This window comes from Chlamydotis macqueenii, chromosome 5, assembly GCF_036417535.1.
Source record: "Chlamydotis macqueenii isolate bChlMac1 chromosome 5, bChlMac1.mat, whole genome shotgun sequence".
NCBI classification, from domain to species: Eukaryota; Metazoa; Chordata; class Aves; order Otidiformes; family Otididae; genus Chlamydotis; species Chlamydotis macqueenii.
Window position 1 is genome coordinate 45298710 of NC_141560.1, and position 24052 is coordinate 45322761.

At 43.1% G+C, this 24052-nt stretch overlaps 1 protein-coding gene across 5 annotated transcripts in view; it reads right to left on the reverse strand.

The window, feature by feature from the left end:
* Positions 1-24052, reverse strand: part of TSPAN18 (tetraspanin 18) — a 121976-nt gene that overhangs the window by 56790 nt on the left and 41134 nt on the right. For 3 of the 5 annotated variants that reach the window (XM_086748679.1, XM_086748681.1, XM_086748680.1), the window contains exon 2: positions 4395-4525. The exons of 1 other annotated variant lie outside the window; for it this stretch is intronic. The gene's annotated coding sequence lies outside the window, so the exon portion shown is untranslated. Of the gene's footprint in view, positions 1-4394; positions 4526-18674; positions 18718-24052 lie in introns of those variants that run through there. One more of the 5 variants, XM_086748683.1, reaches the window with a different exon arrangement.

Below are 24052 nucleotides of genomic sequence, written 5' to 3' on the forward strand. Positions count from 1 at the left end.
GCCGGTGGCCCCAACTGGTGCACACCACCCACTCAGCACATGGCAGGAACAAAGCAAGCACAAGCTGGGAGCAGGAGGTTCAGGTCTCTGCAGCCCCATGTCCTGATCTAACACAGCGCAGTGAGGATTAGCACCGTTTCATAAACCACATTTTCAGGCAACAGGGAGGAACAGATGCCCCAGTTCAGCAGCACTGCTTTTGTCCCAGCTCTCAATCAAAAATCATAAAATTCTGGTGGAAACAGCTTTTCACCTCTTAAACTTTCAAGCGCTTCAGTAGGGACAATTCGGCCTGGAACACCCTGGGAGCGAAAGGCAGGATCCCCCTGCAAGAGTCCAGGTGTGCTTGTGTCAGGACTGGAAACATACACTGAATAAATGGTGGGCTGTGATTGAAGAGGGACACAGAGGGGCATGCTCTGCCTCTGCCCCACTGCCTGAGCATCCTCTTAAGCAAGAAAAAAAAAACCAAAAAGGCAAGAAGGATTATTAATAAGTTCAAGATGCAGGAAAATGCATCCTCTGCTCCTGTCATAGTAGCTGAACCTCATTTGCTATGGCTGCTTTGCCTAATCACCTGAACTGTGACAACAGAGCCAAAGCGAAATCTTTTGCACAAACCAAGACTGTGTACATGCATACCGTAGCCTACCACTTTCCTTTCGCCCAGAGCTTTCACAAAAGCAGAACAAGTTTCAGCAAGAAAAAAAAAAACAACAGGGAGGGGAGACAACTGTAAAAAATCAATTTTTAGAAAGAATGTAGCATGATGCCATTTTCCTTATATGGCAACTGGTATCCCATGTGGAGTCTCAAACAATAGCCAGCCTGGCAGGGGGTAGAGTAAGACCACGACTTGGGAGAAAAAAAAAAAAATTTTTTTTTTTTTATATATATATATTCCCTGCTGGCCCTCACCCTCCGTTTGCTCTTGGATTTCTTTGTGACTGTACTGAAAGGGGTCAATAGCTCTCAGCTTGAGAAATGCAGCTTTTGAAAGGACTATCACCAGCATCTGTATTTAAAGCATGCCTTTTACTTCACAGCCCCCCCCAGCTAATGCAGAGCTTTTAAAAAGCAAGCAGCAATATAAACTTTCAGGAAAAGAAAAAGGGAAGAGTAGAAGAGAAACAGTACCTTACTGCCCTGGGTTTACTGACACTTTCACTGGAATAAAGCTTGACTGGCAAAGCAGGGACAGGGAACATAAGCTGCAGATGATCTAAAGCGCTACAGATCATTACACCTTGCTTCAGTCACCACCTGCCTGTCCTTTAAAGTATGCTACAAAACCACACGAAGCAGCCAAGCACCAAGCTGGAAAGGAATTTCAACTGATTAAAAACAATGGGTAAACTAGCACTGGACTCACTGAACACATCAAAGCTTGGCAACTCAATCTTCAGTGTTTCAGAAATTCTGATATGACAAACACAAATCTAGTCAAATTTCAATAGGCTTAATTAACTTATCTTGCTAATGAAACACTGGACCAGTGGCTAAGTTTATATTTAGGCTTTCTATTTGAGGAAATAGTCCAGAAAATCTATGGCACGTTAAAGCCAGGGATTTATTGGGAGGGAGGAGGAACAGGATTTTAATCTTCTCCTTTATTGCCAGTGGATGCGGCCCATGCTGAAGGCTGGCATGTGCACAGCTTTTTCAGGACCCCTGGCCCTGCTTCAGGTTGTAGCCTCACTCAAACATCCAGTAGCAGCCGCTTTCTGTATGAGGATATGTTTTTTAATTCACTTTGGAAATGGATTAATCCAAGCATTCACACAGAGAGTTTTTACAGATCAGTTGTTGCTGTAGTCTCCAGGTATAAATGGGTCAAAACTCCATCCTTACCATGAAACTGAGTAAGGGTTCTCAGTACTAAAATTCTTCCAAACTGAGGAACAAAACAGGTGAAATGTCACAGAAGGAAGGTCCACTTTGTGTTAAGTGGAGACAGGCTAAATAATACCAGCTATGATTTTTCCAGCTCCAATTTATTTGACTTATATTAATCTGGTTGTTTGACCAGAGTCTTTCAGTAAACATCAGCAGAGGCCACAATATTCATCTAACACAGGCCTGCAATCCACACATGGAAAGGTGCAGTAGTACCTCCAGCAGCATCACACACACCAAAAAGCTGTTTCATATAGTTCCTACCAACCTGTCTGAGCCAGAAGTTAAAAATGAGGCCAGAGAATGCTCCAGAAACAGTAAATTGCCTCAGAGAGTCTCTAGCATGAGCAGCATATGACTCTGCATTTCACTTCAGTTTCCAATCACACCGTCTTTCTCACAGGCATTCAAAGACATTAGTCTGTGCCTTATCAGATCCCAAATTACTATTGTAAAAAAGCTCCCCAGTCTGAGAACTCTGTAGTTCAGACACGTTTATGGGGCTGTAATGAGTACTGACAGATAAGCCACACTCATGCATACGCGCTTGCAACCGATGTCTGGTTTAACGTAACATAGCCCTAAGCCTTCATAATACGGCACAGAAAACAGAATCCTTCCATCACCTACTACTAATTGCATCTGCAGTGGTCAGGGGTTGAAAGAAAAGTAAGCAGATTAATTCTATTAGACTGTGGAAAAGTATCCCAAGGGGACAAGGGAAAATCCCATCATTTAAAACAGGACTGGTAGACGCTGCTGGGAATGATGTTACATACTAGTAGCGGATTAAGGGTTTGGACTAAAGGGCCTCAACTTTTCTAGATCTGGTTTCCATGAGTCATTACAATTAGAACTGCAGGGCTTTTCTGTTTGGTTTTTTTTCCACTTTTGGATGACCTGAAACATATTGCCAAATTGAAAACTAAATAATTTAATTAATTTCTTACTTAACTCCTCCTCTCCCATACACTTCTTTCTTCCTTTTCTTAAAAAGTTTTCTGTTTAAATTAAGGTAATTTTCAATATCAAATTATTTTGGAACAAGAAGTCAAAGTATTGCTGTATTAATACCTTATATATAACTGTCGTAGTTCAGCCCCGATCGGACCAGACTACGCAGTCTCTCTCTCACTCCCCCCGCACCCCGAGAGAACAGGGAGAGAAAATATAAGGAAAAACGACTCGAGGTTTGAGATAAGGACAGGGAGAAATCCTTAAAGTTACCGTCATGGGCAAAACAGACTCGACTTGGGAAAAACTATTCATTTATTACTACAAACAGCAGGATAATGAGACAGAGAACAAGATGACCTCCCCCCACCCCTCCCTCTTCCCAAGCTTAACATTATCTCTACTACCTTCCCTCCCCGAGCGGCACAGGGGGAAAGAGGGAATGGGGGTTGCAGTCAGTTCATCATATGTTGTTTTACGCCGCTGCTTCATGGTCGGGGGAAGAACTCCTCACATTCCTCCCCTGCTCCAGCGTGGGGTCCCTCCCACGGGCCACAGTCCTTTGTGGAACTGCTCCGGCGTGGGTAATCTCTTCCACGGGTGCAGTCTCTCCAGAACAGCTGTCCCAGCGGGCCCTCCACGGGCCACAGCTGCCTTCAGGCATCCACCTCCCCCGGTGCGGGGTCCTTCACGGGCTCCAAGTGGATCTCTGCCCCTCCGTGGACCTCCATGGGCTGCAGGGGGACAACCTGCTCCACCATGGTCGTCACCACAGGCTGCAGGGGAATCTTGGCCAGGAGCCGCATTACTCCTCCCCCTCCTTCTGAACTGACCTTGGCGTCTGCAGCCGTTCCTCACAACAGGCTGGTAGATGTCTCTCAGGATCTTTTTTTACATCTTATTCACTTCTCATCTCCTCTCCACTTCTTGCAGCCGGGCTGGACCGAGTCGGGCCCAGTCGGCTGCCTGGCGAGAGGCCAGAGGGTGAGGCCTGCAAGGCCCATGAAGCCTGCGCCTCCCCCTCTGCGCCTCTGCCCCCGCTCAGCTTCTTCACATCTTCTCTTCTCTCTCCTTTTTTTCTGTTTTCCCATTCTTAAATACGTTATCGCAGAGGCGTTATCACGGGACATTCTGCTACCAATCGGCTCGGCCTTGGCCAGCAGTGGGTCCGCCCTAGGCCCGGCCGAGTCCACTGAACAAAGGGGAGCGACTTCTAGCAGTTTCCTACAGAAGCTACCACCTTAGGCCCCCCCCTCACTAACAAAACCACGACAATAACAATTCTTTTTTTAGCATATTCCTCCCACACTTTTAGCCTATATTTATCTTAACTGTATGAGCGGTCTTGATCCTCTGAAAGTACATTTTTGCTGAAAAACATTCCCCGTGTTGTTCACGGCTACAGATATGGCAGGCAGAGGTGACAAAGCCCCTCTTGAGCCAAACGAATGGAAAAAAATCTTCTGCTCAGTCCACCACAGCAAGGCCAGAGCCCAGCAACAGCAGAGTCTGAGCATTAGGAGGGCTGTCTGCCTTACCCTTACCTGCATGCTGCTTTGAGGGGACAGGCCTTCAGAGAAATACTTGCTCTCCTCAAGAAGTCAGGTTGCACTGAACGTGTATGAGTCAGGGTCCTTGCTTCAGGTCTCTAGCACTGTGATCCAGGCTGATCAATCTGTTAGAAACAGCAATGACAACTACGTGAGACACACAGAATCCTAGAATAGTTTGGGTTGGAAGTGACCTTTAAAGGTCACCCAGTCCAACCCCTCTGCACGGAGCAGAGACATCCCCGACTAGATCAGGTTGCTCAGGGCCCTGTACAACCTGGCCTTGAATGTTTCCAGGGATGGGGCGTCTACTACCTCTCTGGGCAAGCTGTGCCAGTGTTTCAGCACCCTCATTGTAAAAAAATTCTTCCTTATGTCTAACCTAAATCTACCTTCCTCTATTTTAAACCCATTGCCACTTGTCCTATCACAGCAGGCCCTGCTGAAGAGCCTCTCCCCATCTTTCCTATAATCCCCCTTTAGGTACTGGAAGGCCGCTATAAGGTCTCCCTGGACCCTTGTCTTCTCCAGGCCGAACAGTCCCAACTTTCTCAGCCTGTCCTCATAGGAGAGGTCCAACCCTCTGATCATCTTTGTGGCCCCACACACCTCCATACTGGGCCTAAGGAGAAGACCATGACCTTGCTTGACTCACTTCTTCCCACCTTGGTAAAGATCAGCTCTTTCATGCACACCTCAAGGAGGTAAGGCGAAGCATATTGCAGAAATCCTGAAGATCCTGGCAAGGTCTGGACTGAATGCAAATATCTTCCTCCCTACGTTCCAATCCATTTAGACTGGCCAGAAAATGGCTTTGACCAGAAGGCAGGAGGAGGAACAGGACTACTTACAGAGGAATAAGAAAGGAGCAACAGAGTTGCTCTGCATCTTCCCTTCCTGCTCCCCTGCACAGCAGGGGAGAGTCACCAGCAAGACAGGAAGGACAGGAACACCAGAAAGAGGTGCTGCAAGTCCCCCAAAGGCAAGTCCCAGAACAGAAGGTGGATTAGTGCGTGAAAAAAACAAAGGTAGGTAAATGTTTAGGACATCCAAACATAGCCCCTTCCTGTGTTTTACACAACAAATATACACACACACACACATTCTCTTACTATATGGATGTTAAAGTACAAATGTATGGCGAATGGAGGGACCCAGAAAAGACTGAAGATGAAAAAGAGGGCAAGGTGATGGAACCAAGAGGCAGGTAATGGTGGGATGAAGATACCAACAGAGCCAGAAGAAGGGTTCACTGGGAGATGCTCAGGTGGTGAAAGCAATAAGTGAAAGAAGGTAAATCAGAGCCTGGAGAAAAGCAGGAAAGGTCAGTTGGAAAGGAGTGATCATGCCAGATCTTGTTGGTTTTCTCCTTGCAGAAGTCAGCCAGACCTGGGGCACAGAGGTAGAGCCAGCACTTAAGAGAGCAATCGCTCCGTAACAGCTTTTCTCTGGAGAACAGCACTGAGTCTGGATCTCATTCTCCCTGACAGCTCCAATTCAGATATGAAACCGGCGCCACACAAATCCATTTCATAGCATTACTTCTCTCCTTCCTAGTCTACCTTGGTGCTTTGCTCTGTTTTAGAAACCAAAACCCTCCACCCTGCCCAGCCCCTCCAGCATCCCAAAGCCAATGCCAACTGTCTACACACAGCATCAGTGCCACCCTTGCATCACAGAGCTCAGTAACAGCTCCAGCATCAAGATGAAAGGCTGGGGGAGAAGGTCATTTCACAGCAGTTCCATCCAGCAGACCTGTAAGACACTGAGACAGGGCTGCAGCTAGACATCTCAAGCTCCCCTTCTCTGTCATGCTCTCTGGAGAATATAGCCATACTAAGCTAAGCTAACATTTATTTGTTAATCCAGTAGATTATACCAATACAAGCTGGCTGGGCAGTGCTAACATTGCATCAGACCACACGAAAGGAAATTCCTGCTGTGTCCCTGCTCCCCTCCACAGAAGCGCTATTTCACCCTTCCCCAGGAGAAGAGAGAGGGCTCAGTGGGACACAGGAGCTCCACATGCTGTGTCCAGGCTGAGAAACCCTGCCAAGGAGCACTTTGCACCCTGGTCCTTCATCTTCTGCACACCAGAGGAGCAGCATGGTCTAGTGAGCAGAGCCGGGGCCCACCAAACAGGTACTCAGGCAGATGTTCTCTTTGCTTGTGTCTCTAGTGCACTCGCACACTTCCAGCTGAGCTTCATCCTCTGCACAACCTGTCATTTCAAATACACACATAGCAACCACATCCCCTTCTTTAAAGGGGAAGGGCAAGTATCTGAGAGGTGCAAGTGCTTGCATCTAGAAAATGCACACATTCATGCAGTCCTTCAGCACAGGACAAAGCATCTGCCACCTAATAGGAACCTGATCTATTGAACACAGTCCTAGTCCTTTCAGACAGGCACTTCAGGAGAGTAACTCCCAGCCTTTGGGGACAATGAGGGGGGAAAAACAGAAAAAAAAAATATTAATTTATTCATGTTTGTAAAATGCTCTGAAACCACAAGATGGAAAGTGTCACAGGCAGGTGTACTGAGAGTCATCAAAAAATTGATTCAATAGCGTTTTAGTACCAATTTTCCCTTTCCATTATGGAAGAACAATGCCGTCCGTGTAGGCAAAAACCCATTCATTCCCTATTACTATTCCAGCTGATATACCGCTGCGATCAGAGGCAGAAAGCCCTAATATATTTAGGGTCACTAATATTGTATTTTGTCTTCTGTGCGTACTTGCTTAGAGGAGAGATTTCAATCATCTCTATTCAAGGAACATTAAGAAACAGAAGATATCTCAGGTCATCTAAATCCCCCTCTCCAGCGGAGGATCATGCCTCTCCCTTCCCCCTCGCTTGTTTATATCTAATCCAATTGCGAGTGTCTCAAGCAGTGGGAATATTCCGATTTTTTCTTTTTATTTTAGGTAATGTGATTCCTTTGTATCTGACTATAGCAAAAGCAGCAGCATGTGCAAAACCTGAATAAGGACAACAGAAACCAGTGACCTTCTCCATGGTCATTACAGATAGTTAAAGAGGGACAGCAGCACCAAGGCATCCAACACTTCTTTAGCCCTGTAAGTGAATTTTCAAAGAGGAGTAAAGCCAGTAGACCATAAGTCATCTGGGCTTAATATATTTTTCATATGAAAACAAAACTAAACAAAAGCTTAGCATGGAATTTCTCCTAGTTAGTTGCCCTAGTTTCACATTCTCTCTAATCACTGCTGACTGCTATCAGAGACAAGACCCTGGATTAGACAAGATCTGACCCAGCCTAGCAGCTCTCGGGTATCCCTTCCACAACACTGCACTGAGATACACCCTTGGGGCTTCAGACTCTGTGGCTCTTGAGTTTTGTTTGATTTAAGGGGTATAACAAACTGTGCTGGAATTAAGTTTTGTTTTGTTTTTTTTAAAATCCAACCTTGATCACAGCTTCCTCGGCACTTCAGTGTTTGCTCGCTTTGGGGCCCCAAAGGTGATTTGTTTTGCAAACAACTTTTTTTTTCATCCTTGTATACTTCTACAGTCATACACATGCTTGTATAAAGCCACCTAATCAAGCATAAGGAACGAGAGCTTGCACTATATACTGACACAGAGACCGGGAGGAACACAAAGCGCTCCCATTTAACATTTTACACATCACAAGTAACACCAAAACAGATGTAAAACAAGCCAATTCCTTATTATATTTTACACTTACCACAACATAAATCTTTGTGCATTAAATACAACTAAAAGGGAACTGTGCAGTTGGCATTAGCTTGACAGATGCTGAGATGAGCTGCACCAGAAAGGAGTATCTCAGCCTGAAACAATGCATGTTAAAAAGGCATCTGCTTATTGTTTGGTAAGTGTGTTTATTTACATAGACAGCTTGCTGACAGGCTGAAAGGTTGGGGAGGTGGCTTAGGCTGGCATTTTTAACTCTCAGCAGGCATTCAGCACACAGTTCGTCATCCTTTGGTCGTGTCACAAGCTTCCATTTTACCGCTGAGCAGTAGCAAAAGCGGGGAGCGGGGAAGAGAAGCAGGGTCCCCTCCACTGCATCGACTGGGCTCCCCTCCAGGAGCGTGCCCCCAGCACACAAGGCAGCACTTCCAAGCTCAGCCTCCACAGGCACGCTGCCCCTAGGGCTCGCTCTCCAGCTTCTGGGGCCTCTGTGCCTTTGATATAAACATGAGAAGAGTCCCTCAAAAGCAAGTCAAGCACAGCTTCTTGTGCATAAAAAGAGATCTTCTTTAACAAGAAAGAAAATTAATTAAGTGGGTAAAATCCCACAGGTTGGAACAGCAGCTGAGGAATTATCTTTTTATCAGGTTGGTAATGAGGACAAGAAAACCTCACACAGACATTAACAGCTTTATATGGGCTCATTGACATTCCAGATCAGATGTGAAGCTTGGCATTCCCAGGAGCAGCAGATGCAGCTCCTGTTATAGACCAGACCATGGGCAAACCACAGTTTGCCCTGCTGAAAACAATATCACCACGATGCCTGAAAATGAAAGGTACATACCTACCTAGCAGAATAACTTTTTTCCCACAGAAATTATACTCAGAGAGACTAGGTCACACCATCCAACGCCCCAGGTTGATCTGACACACCTCCGAAACCTACGTTAAGGAATATAAGCATGTGCAAGAGAGACTGAGATTTATTCAACATGCTGGGGTGAGCATGAACAGCCAGAACCTGTTCAAGCGCACATCAAATGACATGATCAGACACTGACCAAACCCACCTCCTTTACGCTATTGAATTCCCCATCAACACTGCTGGTTGCTTAACCATTAACACAATTGTAGTTAAATTCTAACAAAATAATACAGATTATTTCCCGTTCCCAGAGATGGAAAAAAACTACCTCGTTTGGGGTTTATGACAAGAATGGCAAGCAGTGATGCATTCGTGGTAATCCCTGCAACAGAGGATTGCTACCACGAAGAAGCCATGGAGACTACAGAGCTTCACACTGAACTGTGCCAAGCTACATTTCAGAAATGCATTAAGTTCCCTGGATACTAAGGCAAAGGAATTTGTTCCCCTAAAGGAAAAAAAAAAAAAAAAAAAAAAAAAAAGAGAGAGAGAGAAAAGAAGTAAAGTACTGACTACCTTTCCAAAACCAGAGTTGGATATCTTCCTGCCTCTTTGTCACCATTCTCTCAGGGTTTAGCCCCACTGTTGGGGTTTAGCCTCACTCAGCAGCTAAAATAACACACAGTCGCCCGCTCCTCCCTCATCACCCCCCACAGTGGAATGGGGAGGAGAATCAGTAAAGAAAAGAAGGCAAAACTCATGGGTTGAGATAAAAACAGTTTAAGAGAACAACAGAGGAAAAGAAAACAGAGAAGGAAAACAAACAAACAAATTCAGTAACAGAAAATACTTCAGCTCACAACTTACAGTACAATAGCTCACAGTGGATCCTGATACCTGACTTTCTCCCAAATAGCAGGAATCTCCCCTCAGCACCCTCCTCACTGATACACTGAGCATGCTGTCATGGTGTGGAATTTAGGTAAACTATCCCAGCTGTGTCCCCCAGCCACAGGTGCCACCAGCTCCAGTTCCTCTCCCAGCTCAGGTGAAAAACTCTATCCCAGCTGGAAACAGGACACATTCGTATCACACAAGTCCCATGAGGCCTGGCAGAACCAAGCTTTTTACTGTGCACAGCATGAAAGAACCCCCTGCCCAAAGAGCTTGCTGCCTAAATAGACAAAAAGGAGGAAAAAAGAAATGCTAATATTTGCCTTGTTACAGATGGGAGGTAGCAATCCAGAGAGATACTGGTGGTAAAGATCAGACAGGAAAACAGTGATAGAACTGGGAAAAGAACATCTTCAATCTCAAGTCTATTGCCTGTTCCTTCAGTATGGAGATCACTGTTTTTTCCTTTCTCGTTCTCTCTCAATCTTTTCTTGAGAGTCATTTCTTTTACACCTTGTCAAAATCAAAGTCCACAAATATTGATGTGCTGCTTATTTCTAGGTGGAGGAGGCTTAGGAATTCTGACGTAAATGAGCACAAGGAATTCTCAGCTGGCACCCAAAAACTGCCCCAAAGAGGCCAATTCCCCCCCTTTTAGAATGAACAGCAAATGCTGGTATGTGCTGTTTCATAGAGGTTTTTAATAAAGCCAATCATGGGGCCTTCAGCTGCCCAGCTCAGCTAGAACCGTGGTAGTGCAGGTACTTCTGAAACAGATGTTTCATATATTGTCTCTGTGTTATCAGTCAGATAATATCCCTACCAGATGAGACAATTATTTTGCAATTAAATTGAAATGAAAGATACTTCTTGCTAAGGTTTCACTAATTACCCAGGCTTACCAAAGGATGATGGAGTATTTTCCCACCATCTCTGCCTCTCATTAATCCAAATGCCCTCTGTGCCCTAAACCTATTGGAAAAAGAAACCAATGGCACTTCCTGAGCAGTAGGATTAAATTACCAGCTCTGAGGAAGCAGGTTGCCTAACAGAAGTACTTGCATTATTAATAGCAGTTTCCAATCACTTTACATCATCTTTTAACAAGAATCACTCTTCCTTAGTTTCTCTTGGGTTTCAGGTATCTGTACTGCATAAATAACAATGGTTAGTCTAACCGTTTTCAAGTTTTTCTTTTTTCTTGTTTGACTCACAAATGATTTTTTCTGTCAGCTTGAACTGTTAATTTAGGTTTGCTGTTGCCGCTCTCTCCCCTTCCCTCGAATAAAGGGCTGGCTAATCCTTGGGATACTGTGGCACAGCACTCAGGTTTTCACACTCAAGCTGTCACTCTATTAGCTCTGACAATCTGGCTGGTTTGTCTCATACTTTTCAAAGGCTCTCATTTACCTCTCCTATCTCTTTCCTCGAATTCACCTGAGCAGACATATTGACCCCCTCGGGCAGGATGTTCCCTGAATTACAGAAGCATCCAAGGGTGGGAAGAAAGCAGACGTTCGAGGCAGTGCCCACTGTATGCACAAAGAGGGTATATGTCTATTACTAGAAATTCAAGCATCCGCTGGTAGCAGGGTTAGTTTGGAAAGGCCTTGATTCCCACTTAGGGAATTCAGTGTCATTTTTTTGTTCCATGGGAGTGCCACGGGCTTCCTCATGCAGTGTTAGATCCAAATATACTCATGCATCACAAAGTTTTATGTATAATACATGTGTGTGTGATTCTGGTCCTTCAAAAGATTTCTCAGTGAAAAAGCTAATATAGAGTGGTGCACTTCATGGAGTTGTACAGCTCTTCAATTCTCTTTTGGAATGCATCATTAGTTCTGCATAGCTGATATCTCTGCTTTATCTTCTTCAGATCCTTTCTTTAAACAAACTCCAGATTCCCTCTACCTCCCAAAAAAATGCCTCTTAAGACCTGATTGTTTTTCTTGAAAGATACAATAATTTTAAAGGACTTAGCAGTAGTATGACGAGAGGAAAAAGCACACAAAACCCAATAATCAAATGGTAAAGGCCAAAGAGAAAGCCAGAGCCAGTTATGGAAAAGGATATGCTATGCTGTTCCCTTATCCTCTTGAAATGAAGAGTAAAAACTTGCAAAATTCCATTCCAGTGCATGCAACTCCACCTAAATCCTCCTGACCACAGTAACACAGCTATTGCTGTGCATCTTGGCATTTTCATCATGTTACAAACATCTAGCCCATGGCTCAAAGGTTTCAGACCTTCAGACTAATGAATCTTGTGATCAGCACATGAAATCAGATTGCCAAGTACAAAGAGAAAAGGAAGATGATTTTCCAAAGACACAGAGGAAACCACCCTCTCCCCTCATAGCTTTCTCTGACTGAGCAGGTCAGGTCTCCTTACCCCCATGCTACATCACCCTAATTAACCTCCGTCACCCAGTAATCCAACCTTCTCCTGTCCTTAACTGCTTTCTTCCTAGAGTTTGAGGTGGCTCTAGCTGTGCAGAGGTGCAAATAAACCACAATAAGGATTTGATTTTTGCAAATCACCAAACTTAACCTCCGAATAAAGGCTGCCATAGCTGGGTATAGGGCAAATACAACTCCTGTCCAAGTCAGTCAAATTAGCGCAGCTCTAAAGATATCAGTGAGAAAAATTTATTAGAACATGGAAGCCAGCAAAGACACATACCACACATGGACGTACAGTTTAGCTGAGCTGGTGGGAAATTATATTGTCATTGTACAGTAGGGCTGTTCACAGGAAGAAACTGTAGTAAATTAAGAGCTGAGCCCTACAGAAATAGCTACTAGATTTTGAAGTACCAAGAATCAGATGCCAGAATGTAAATACTATTAACAACATAAATCCTTAAATGCCTCAAAAGGCTTTTCTCTGTCTGTACAGCCGAAAGGCACCTATTCATCACAGAAAACCAGTAACTGGAAGGGATGAACAATGTACAGAGTCAGCCAAACAGCAGCAGAAGATAAGGAAGAACTCCAGGTTAGCATCAGGCAAAGGGATACATCCATTCTTTTCTTCTTCTCCCAGAAAATAAAAATAGAAAATTGTGATATTTTAAGAGCTACATTTTTCTTTTTACCTTGTACTCCCTGTATGTTAAAAAAAAAAAAAAAACCCAAACAAACAAAAAACCCCCACACAACCAACAAACCCCTCCCCTCAAGCCCACCCCTCAACTTCTGATCCGGAAGGAGCAAATCTAACAGATTATTTTCTGGAACACAATGTAAAAATGGTTGAAACTTTTCAATGGTCCAAAAGAAACACGACTAGCAATAAATGTATTAGCAATTCCAGCACGTGGTAGAAATACAGAGATGAGGTAATTTTTTCCTTAGCTAAGGCTCAGTTGTACAAGCACCTTAAAGCCATTTTGTACTGTCTGGCATTCAGCAAAATTATAGTACATCAGAACGGACTGACTAGAGAGAAGGCAGCTATTTATTTCTTGCTGGTATTTTCTCATGATAGCGCTTTTGAGGACCCATACCAGCTTTCGTTACTACGGCATGTCCCCTGTTAGCAAATGTTTTCCACCAGCTGCATTTCCCCCAATCCATCCCACTGGTTGCAGCCATGGAGTTGGTCAGGCAGTTTAGTTCAAGGACTATTGTTGTTACTACAGGGCATAGGCAGAACAAAATCCTCTGCAGGTTCTGCAACAATGCAGAATGAACCCACTTTCCAAAGGATCTCCCAGGACCGGAGAAATGGGATGCTACCCCTCTGAAAGCCGCAGAAAGCAAGCTCTTTGGTCCACTGTCACAGCGCATCAGCAAAGGAACATTGCCTCCTCACTTTATTAATACAGTTACTAAAATGTGAGACAATGTTTTCTGTTGTAAAAACACTATATTGTCAGAGAATACCCTTTAGGAGGAACTCTGTTAGGCAATTAGTAAAAGAGCACTTCTGAGCCTGCTGAACACAACAGGAGGAGGGACAGCCAAGGAAAATGAGAATTCCACTGAAATCAAGGGCAACACTCTTTGTCTGCAACAGGAGCACAACCAGATCCTAAAGAGATGGACAGAGGGAAGCTTCACTATGTAGGACAGAGTTCTCAGAAGTGGTCAGTGGTTTGAGGATGCATCTATACAAATGTCTCAAGCTGGGTACCCAAGACTCCTCAGGCAAGCAATGCTTAGCCGTTTCGGAAAATGTGGCCCTTTGAAAATGTTTCAAGTGAAGCAAAAAAAAAATCTGACCCATTCCCAAAACTTTTAGATGTCATTGAAGTAAATGGTGGGACTTCTGACTTGCTGCTCCTTTACCACACAATTTTAAGAGTTCCCAAAATACTGTGCATGCTGATGTTACTGTCTACCTTGCTTTTGGAGCCTGGTCATGTAACAGTCTATGGAAGTCAAAATGCAACTTTTTGTCAGCCTGAGCAATAGAGGGGGCTTCTGACTCCCAGATTTCCTCCTGACAATGGGACCTCAAATACTCCTTGCTATTGCAGGGGCTATTCCTTCCAACCAAGACCGTGCATTCTGCCTTTCAATTACAGAGTTGCCTCTAAAGGTATGTCTTGAAAATTAACATGGTCTTGCCTTTTGCCTGACTCTCCCTCACACTTTTTTTTTTTTTAATTTCAACTTCAGGGTTTTTTTTCAACATTTCAATAAATGGCACATTTGCACTTCAGCATTTTGTACCAGACTAGAAACAGTGAACTGAGAGACAAGGAAAGACCAATGCTATCTGTAAAACAGTTTGACTAAGACAAGGTGTGAACTAAAATCAGTCTACTGGCCTTAAAACCAACCACAGGAGCTTCTACCAGCACTGAGCTTTTGACTGCACCATTCCACAAGAGTGGAGGCACCATCCCAGCTAATTAGGCAGGGATTGCAATCAGGAAACCATGACAAGGAAACTATCAACTGCACACAAACTCTCTGCTGCTTTATTTGTTTTGGACTCTTGTGCACACAAGCATACAGGAAGGCTCCCAGCACAGTTACGGTAGAGCTGCTAAGAGAGAATTACCTGCTCTGGACAGCTGTATTTAATTTTTGACAAAGTTAGGTATTTAAAGGCCCTCAGAAAGCAGCTCCTAGCTGTGATAAGCTGAAGAGAGCTCCTCCAAGGGGAAACCTTTGTTCCCTTTGACTTACCAGTGGAAGTTGCTGCTTACAATCCATGATTACTAAAGTCAGCTCTAATGTCTGCTACCAGTTGGCAAGATACAGCAGTCTGCAAACAGCTCAAGCCAGGACCACAAATAAATAATTTCCACCAGCCAAGAAACATTTTCTGGCACATGGGAAGTGAGCCCAGCAACAGGAGAAAGGACGAAGCTTGAGGAGGCTGTGAAACCTTGCTCTTTTGAGCTGATAGTGCAATCAAGTGGTACTGATTGGTTTCAGCCTTTGAGAAGTTTCTCAACACTTACAGAGCTCCAGTCCATCCACACAAAGCATCACACACCTTTTCCAAGACACAAGCAAGTCAGTCTCAAGACAGTAATGAAAGGGAGATGTAGCCTGCATGTCCCTCACCTCAGTACACCTCAGAGTGAGTTTGCCAGAGCTTGAAAGACATGCCAAAGCACTCAGCCCACCCTATCTCCTAGCTACAACATAAACCAGCCGTATTTAAATAACAGGCAGGTGAGAAGGACACCTAAGAATCAGGCACCAGCTGCCACCCCAGATGAAAGTGGTCAGAGCAATCTTATGGCACACGTGTCTAGAACCAGAGGCCTCCTTCCCCCTTGGACCTACCCTCAGGAGCAAGAGAGGTGAAGGAAGCATGTGGCTAACATGAGCTCTTCTTCCTCCTTTGAACAGCTGCCACACTCTCCTGCTCATACCCAAGGCCAGGTGGGTCAGGGATCTCCATCAACTGCCCTGTCCCCACAGCAAACTCCTGCACCAGAAGTTAACTGGCAATGAAGAGGGTCAAACAAAATAATCGGTGTTGCCTCTGCACCAAGCTTTCCTCTGCCAAACGAACTACCAACCAGCAAGACAAGAAAGCCCTCACAAAAATCAGCCATAAGATGCAAGAGCGTCTCTCTGTGCCCAGATAATGCTCAACAGGGCCCTTCTCCACATGCAGCTGTTTCCAGAGCACTGCAACCACAAAATACAAGCCAGACAAGTAGCTCTTCAAGGCAAACATTAAACATTCATTTGTAATAAACACCCTCCCGAGCCCCAGGGACCTGTGAGAGGTGCAGGGAAACACAGCAAACAGAATTCAGAGAGGCCAGACTCACAATGTCTCACACTGTGGTTATTTGAATATGTGAAGGAGAAAAAAAAAAAATATATATATATATACAATGAAGTGTTTTCAAAGTGGTCCATGTGCTAAGAAACAGGAATGAAATTTTATATTTTGGACACTTTAGTTCTTCAAGGGCAGTCTCCCCTTATCTCTTAACAGGAAAAGAGCATGCTTCTCACTGTTATTTGAGAAATGTATAAAAGAATTTCAAACACGCTCTCTGCATTGCTTTGCAATGCAATACTTGGACTGAAATGTCTCCACACTTCCAATCTTTTTATCTGCTCTCTCCAGACCAAGGGAGGCAGTTGGGGAGGGCAAGGAAGAACGAGAACTGTGAAACCACAGAACAAAGACCGGGGCTTCGGATAGCGGCCCGCTATTGCTCATTTAATGGCTTTGGCTTGTCCAGTTACAGCGATGGATTTTATTTATTTATTGGTTTTATATTAATGGTACTGCGGTTTTAAACAGAACTGTGGAGTTCTAGGAACACATAACAGGAAAAATCTTTTAAAATCAGATGGAAGGACACCCATAAGGCAGGGGGCAGCTGGCAGGGAGGAGTTTCCACAGGAAATGCCTATAACCATTAACAATACATATGTGGATCTTTTTCATATAATTGCTTAATTTCACATAAGGGAAAAATAAGTATTACAAAGATTAATATTTTAATATCATAGAAAGAAGATGGGAAAACACAGTTAAAGTAATAAAATGGAGCTGAGTTGAAGCTTTACAGCAAATTTGTTCATTTATGGAAATGTCCACTGTGTATTAGTATTTCCATAAATACTCTTGTAAATAAGATTACCAGCAGAAACTGAAATAATCCTTTTAAAACAAATGTTAAAGAATGGCTGCAGAATAAGAACTTTGTAATTCAATGCAAATATTCATGCAAGAAGCTGGATCCTACGAATTATATGCATTTAGTCAAGGAGCAGAAATACTATTGTGTGACCTGTATGTCAAAATACAAACTGAATTGTGCAGCTGGAAGCTGAACACTTGAATACCAGTCACTGAATACTAAAAAGGAATTGCTTGAAAAACAACCAGCAAAACAAGAAACAATCTAGGAATAATTTCAAATAACTCATGCAATTGAGAAGTCAATAAGCTATTTGTAGACAATTTGTCAATAGAAGAACTTACATAGAAAATTATATTTTAAAATTGCTACAAATTATTCATGTAGCTATCACAAGAACATTTATGATTCATCATGAAGAGACGTAAGTAATTATACTAGGGGTTGAAAAGGCATTTTCTTTCTTGTATTATATTCTGTAACTGATCAGGTGTATTAGGATAATATTTTTAGTTATAATTCTACTGATCCCCAAGGCATAAGCCGTGAGTGAGTGATGGAGGCAAGATGATGAAACTTGATGGCTAAGTAGTCTGATTTGCTCTCACGAAGTTCGAACAAAATCTGATGTCAATGAATCTGTACTTGAATGTATTAATGTCATTATTCAATCTACTTCTCGCAAAGGGTCATATCTGATAATAATTTCATTTTCTTGATTTGCAGAAGAGCAGCGACACCTTCAATTCAATGCAACACAATCCTCTTTAATCATTAAAAAATTTAAAGCACCTGATTTGCTACTGTTGTCCAATTGAAAAAAAAAAAAAACCAAAACAACAAACCTTCCTACAGCTGGATTGTCCAAGAATACCTAAGAGGTCTCTAAGAGCTGCAAGACAGGGATCTCAAGCTGGACATGACAGGTGGAGAAAGAAGACTGGTGACCTTTCTACATCAATAAGTTGAGTCAATTATTTGTTGGATTTATCACAGTACCATATGGAGAGGCAGCAAGCAACCGCCAAGAAGCCTCAGTCTCCCAGCTTCACAGCAGCAGTTCCTGATGGAAACTTCATGAGCCTACTAGTTCATGAGGAAAACAGTAGTTATGGGACATAAGGAAAGCTAGCCCTGTTCAACTCTGATGAGATCTACTCCAGGAGCAACAGGAAGCACATTTTTAGAAGGGTCTTATTCTGAAGGAGAGAATTCCCAGAGCCACAGATCTTTTAAAAGCTTTAGGTTTCCTTGACCTCAGTAGTAAAATGGCAGGAGCCAATGTTGCTGCAGAGATTTTGCAACATTTACAAACAATTTCATGGTTCTACTTCTCTCATCAATTTTGAGTTTCATTTGCTGTATCAGTTCTTCTATTGGTATAACAATGCAGAACGCTAAGTGACATCCTTTGTTTGACACAGAAGCCTTGATTCCCCTCCTCTTGACCTGAAATTAGAGCAGTGCAGTAGATGGTCCTGGAGGCACTAATCACATTTGCAATCAAGTTGCTAAATCACAGAAACCAGAGCAGCAGAAGGGAGGAACAACCTCCCTCACAAACAATTGGAGGGTTTTGTTACTCTTCATTGAGTCACATATTTATTTGGAGTTCTACCACCTGCCCCTCCTAAAATGTTTACAGCTCCCTGCTTCTTGCATCTCAGCAGTGTAACATCTTATCTCCACAGCCTTCCATAAACTACACATTTGGGGAAATGTTAACAACCATGGGGCTTAACATACTTACTGTATATTTTACAAGTTGTCTCCAACACTTGTACTGCTCCCTTCATATCAGGTACAGGACCAGATGAAGAACTGGCTCTCAGGTGTAACTTTATATCTCCAGAAAAGCAGCAGGGCAACCTAAGCAGATGGTTACTTTTTGCTAAATACTGCTTTTCCCTGTAATTGTACCTCTCCTGGCCCACCTGAGATTCACTGGCAGTGAATGCTGTAAGAAGGGTAGATTACAACTTGCATTAGCACATCAGTGTGGTATAACGAAGCATTCAAACAAGACTAATGTCTTTGGAATTGAGAGAGAGAAGGTAATTGAAAAGGACAGGAGAGTGGTCACAAATATACTCTGTGTTAAGTGTGGAGTCCAACAATTTGGAAGTGGCTTTGGCATGGCTCTCTAGTCAAGATTAATCACATTTCTGCAAGCACTCAGCCACGCTTCTGTGATGTCCCTTCCCTGGACACTCTCTTCTCCCGTTTGGGTCACCAGTCAAAGGCAATCCTAGGACAACAAGCACCTCCTTTGGGGCTCTCTTTAAACAAACAGACAGCTCCTCCTGAAGACATGCCAGTGTCATAATGACATCCAAATCGTTTTTCAACATTTCACGACGTGTTTAAGGAGGAGAGATGCTGTCAGGCTGAAAAGCTCAGCCAGCTGGCCATCAGGAACCAGGCACACATCTTGGGGTGACTAACTTTAACTCTTTTATTCATATTTCTTGCCCTGCTTCCTCTCAGGATAAAGTTGCAGTGTAACTGTCTCGCATCCCTTGGCTGCAGAGGCAGGGCAGAGTCTTCCCGGGACACCTCAGAACCCTCCCACTCAGGCAGAGGGGCAGGCGAGGAAGCTCCCAGCCTCATCCTCCTGATATACTGAGGAACTCTGCTGTCATGAGGATACTGAGCCAACACATCATCTTTCTTGGGCCCACAGAGAATGTATCTTTAAAAAAAAACCAAACCAAAACCAACATGTACTTAGTTTTAAAAAGGAACTGTAACATCACCAGGTAAAACAAGCAATTAAAAACTTGGTTTCCAAAGAGTTTTACAACGGTCACTTGACTCTGTCCTAAAGAGCCTAATAACTTTATTACCTCTTCTCTCACTAACACAGCCCTAACCTATCCCAGCTTCACAACTACATTTTCTCCAACAGATGGTCTAAGTGATTAACATAACTTTGCTAAACTCAGGGAAAGTGTTCTCAACATACATTTATTTAGTTTTGAAGGCTGATGGTTCTATTTTAGACATAAGAAACCACATTTGCATGTTTAAAAGATTACCTCCCCCAACAATATCAATAGGCCTAATAAAAGATACAACCTACTTTCCCTGTCAACCTTGCCCAAGAATCTGTCACCGCTCGATGTATTTCAGTACAGCTCTTCCCACTGAATCTGCTTATATGTCCCCATGGCGGCCTGTGTTCGTATTTCAGTACATGTAGGATTGTGTCATCCTTTTCTTAGACCAAGTGCTCAGGGAGGAAGAGATCAGCAGGAGTAGAGCTTGCACTCACAAACAGGAGACCTTGCTTTCAACTCCTTTGTACAGTATTTATAACGTATCGACGGAAGCAGTAGGTGGCAGCTGATTAACATCCTGTAACACCACTACAGAACGATTTTGACCAGAAGTTAAAGAGAGACTCATAATTAATTGAGGCTGCAGGAAGAATGCAGGCAGACGGACTAATTACCTCGGGTACTCTGGCCAAGGCACTTGCTCTTGCAACACGTGTTAGAGGATCTCTAGTGTTCATAAGCAGCCAGGATCTCTGTTTTGTGTCTCGACTAAAGATGCATTTCTAAACACCTAACACAGCTCCCTCAGCCAGAGCACTCACTCTGTGTTGTACTGCCAACAGCCATCATTTTCCTTTCCCTCGCACAACACAGCCTCACTCAGATCTGCCGTCCGCTCCTGACAAGGATAAGATTTCCCTGTTATGTACTGACCAATAGGAGAAACAAAATGTGAATATTGAGGTCAGCCTAAAATGATATTGGAATTGCCACCCCCATTCCCCTGAGCTGGACATTTACTTGAAAACAACCAGAAAATCATTCTTGCACTGACAACCTTGTGAGGTTCAGCAAAGTAAGCATGAGGCAAGTGGAGCAGCCATATTAAAAAAAAACCCAAAAACTCACACCTCTTCAGAAGCTCAGTGGAAAAAAAAAAAAAAAACAAATAACTTAAAAATAACTTTCACACAGCATTGGCCAAAATGCCTGCTAAGGGTACTTACACAATAAGTCAAATTCTGATTTCTGCTTAACCTTGTGACCTTTTAAATCCGTAAGTGGAAAGCTTTTTTAGAAAAAAATAAAAAGAGAGATCAAGTCAAAAAGTCCACCTGGCAAATATGTAAGAGGCTTAAAAACTACCAGCCTAATTTCCCCAGATTAATCTGCAGTGCAAATGTGAAGATGCTAATGATTTATTTCTCACCCCTCTGCACCAACTCCCTCTTGGTCTCTTTAAGACAGAAAAATTAATAATAATAATAATAATAATAATAATAATAATAATAATAATAATAATAATAATAATAATAATAATAATAATAATAAATGTATGTTCTCCTTTCATTAACAGCTCTGAGCTCCCATTTCTGACTTGGTATTAAAACATCAAAACGAGCTCCCCAGCCCCCATCACACTGGGTGATCAATGCTTCTTTACCACTTAGAGAAGATCTGAAGAGGTACCTAATACATTTATTACGTTACAGTCACCAGCACAAATTCTTTTCAAAATGTAATAATCCCCTCCACGTGACACTTAGCTCCCCAGTAGGTCCTTCTGCAGTCAGGTTAATAACCTTCATATTATGTAAGTAAAAGAAGATTAACAGTGAATATGCTGAATCTAAGTTTATAGTATGGTACCTCCTCCTTTTGTTTGGTTCCAGGCCCTGCTGGCCTCTGTTTCGGACTTGACAAATAAATCCCATTTGGCGTTGCTGGCAAATGCTTTTTGACTGAGCATTTGAGATCAAAGAGGGTCTTCTCATTTCCTCACATTGCAACTCTAGTGGTCTAGTCTCACTTTAATTTGTCTTCCTAGTACAGCGGAAACAGTAACTAAGCAAGCAAGCGAGAATAATTCATTTCCCTTAAGAAATTCAGCTCTCAAAAATGTATTTCCAAGTACTATATTTTATCCACATTCCCTTTAGAACAAAATACCATATTTTCTGAACAAAATACCATATTTTCAAACTTCAGTAGGCACCCAAACTCCTCTAAACTCATGAAGACCTCAACACAAGACAGAAGAGCAAGCTCTAAATAAGTTTAACAAAAAGGTAGATGTTTTCTCTCTCCCGTGTTTCCTTCCTGAAAACAGCACCCAACAGATCTGCAAGCACAGCTTGTTCTGTGCAAGTCAGGAAACTCTCAGAGCAGCAGCCTCCTCCATGAACCAAAGCAGCAAACATTATCTTCTTTAGGTATTAGCAAGGCAGGGAGTAGAAACCACCACCTTGCTCCCTCAACCTAGGTTAGGTGCCCGGCAAAACATCCCTATCACCTCTTGGTACAGCTTGTTCTCCTCTCAACTGTTCTGTAAAGAGGCTTTTGTGCTGATAACAAGTGCAACAACCAGCTACAGGCAACAGCAACTGGGCTCATTCAGCACACAGCAGAGGTAACAGGAGGTGGCTGGGGAAGAAAAGAAATACGGGAAAACAGAAAAAGGCATCAGGTCCCGAAACTGTGGAGTGCTTTAGTCTAAAGAGAAGATGATTTTACAAAGAGCAGCTATGAACCTGGTCAAAATCATAAAACACGTGAAAGGAAAACACACTGCCAGAAACCACCTGCCACCACATGTACAGTTACAAATCTCTCCTCCCCAAAGGAAACAGGAGCCTTGTATTTCAGGGATTCAGTCATGTTTCCAAAATGAAACACAGCTGATAATAAACAAAACCCCAAATACCCATGAAACACAGAGCTGTTCAGTGATATAAAGTCAGCTCTCTACTTGACAGAAGTTGCCAAGGACAAACCCTTGCTCTGAGCAGGGAATAGACTGCAAAAGCAGCCAGGGAATCATTTCTCTTGGGTGCTGTCAAGAGTTTTGAGCTGGATTAGGCAGAATCCCTAATCCTTTTCCTCCATCCGCTCCAGTCAGGTCCTGGATTGCTGCAAAAACACTTTCAAGGAAGCCTAAAATAAGATCTAGCTGAGAGGTGGAATTAGAACTTCCTTAACCCTGGTCCCCTCCTCAGGTGACAGGCTGCAAATTCACTGCCATTTCTGAGATGGACCAAACAAGCACTGTTGTCTGATACAGGCATGACAGCAGGACTCAGATGAGCTGGGAAAAATCCAAGCATAAGGAACAAGGCTTCGCAAGAACCCATCCGTTTCTGATTTTCAGATGTTAAGCGGAGTCAAAATCCTGTGATATTTTATCCTCTTCGAAACAAAGCAACTTAGAAGGAGAGGTTATTTGCTTGGTTTAGTTTTGAGGTTTTTTTGTTTGTTTTCTCAAACAGAAGCCTAACTGGTATCTTCTAGCCAAAAGCTCTTCTCAGATTTAAAAAAAAAAAAAAAAAAAAGCTGAAAACTTACAGGTTTTAGATTTTAAAACACTCGCTTCATAGAAATTCCACAGAAAATAGTATATCTTCCTAAACCTCAAAATAATTGGGAAGAAAAGACTAAGGCATTTAGGCAAAATGTGTGTTGCTGTCTCAACTGAGCTGAATAATCATGAGTGCTCCTAAGCCCAGACTGGCTGGTGAGGCCCGGCTTTCCCCAGCTCGGAGGCTAGCTATGGTCACTCATTATTCAGCGCTTGCTCAGCACAGACAATACACACACTTTGCACTGTACAAAAGCAAAAGGCAGGCACTCTTCCTGCCTCCGTGGATTTATATTCTTAGGCCATCAATCTCATCCTGACACTTGGTACAAGCAGCAATCAGCAGATGGATCACTGTCAAAGCACTGCATCCTTTTTACCTTGCTTATACCGAAGAGAACACATCTATATTTGGTGACTCTTTTCTGAAAACAAAGCTGGTCAAAACATTTTGAATTCAAACTTTCTTAGTCAAAAATGAGAGAGAGAAAAAAAAAACACAACAAAAATGGTCCACGGTAATCTCTCTTGGTTTTCAAATCAGTCTACTTGAAAAGCAGCTTTGAAGAAGATAATGTTTAAAGAATATTTGGACCTAACAGCGCACGGCTTATGACGAACCAGAGAGCTTGAAGCATTCTGATTCTCCCTTGGTAAGGAGGCACTGGTTTTAATGTGACTGCTGCAAAAGAAGAGATAGGGATCCCTTTGCGGGGCTGCCACCCAGTGCTCCAAACTTAAGAGATCTAATTGCAAATGTGTCTTAATTTGCTA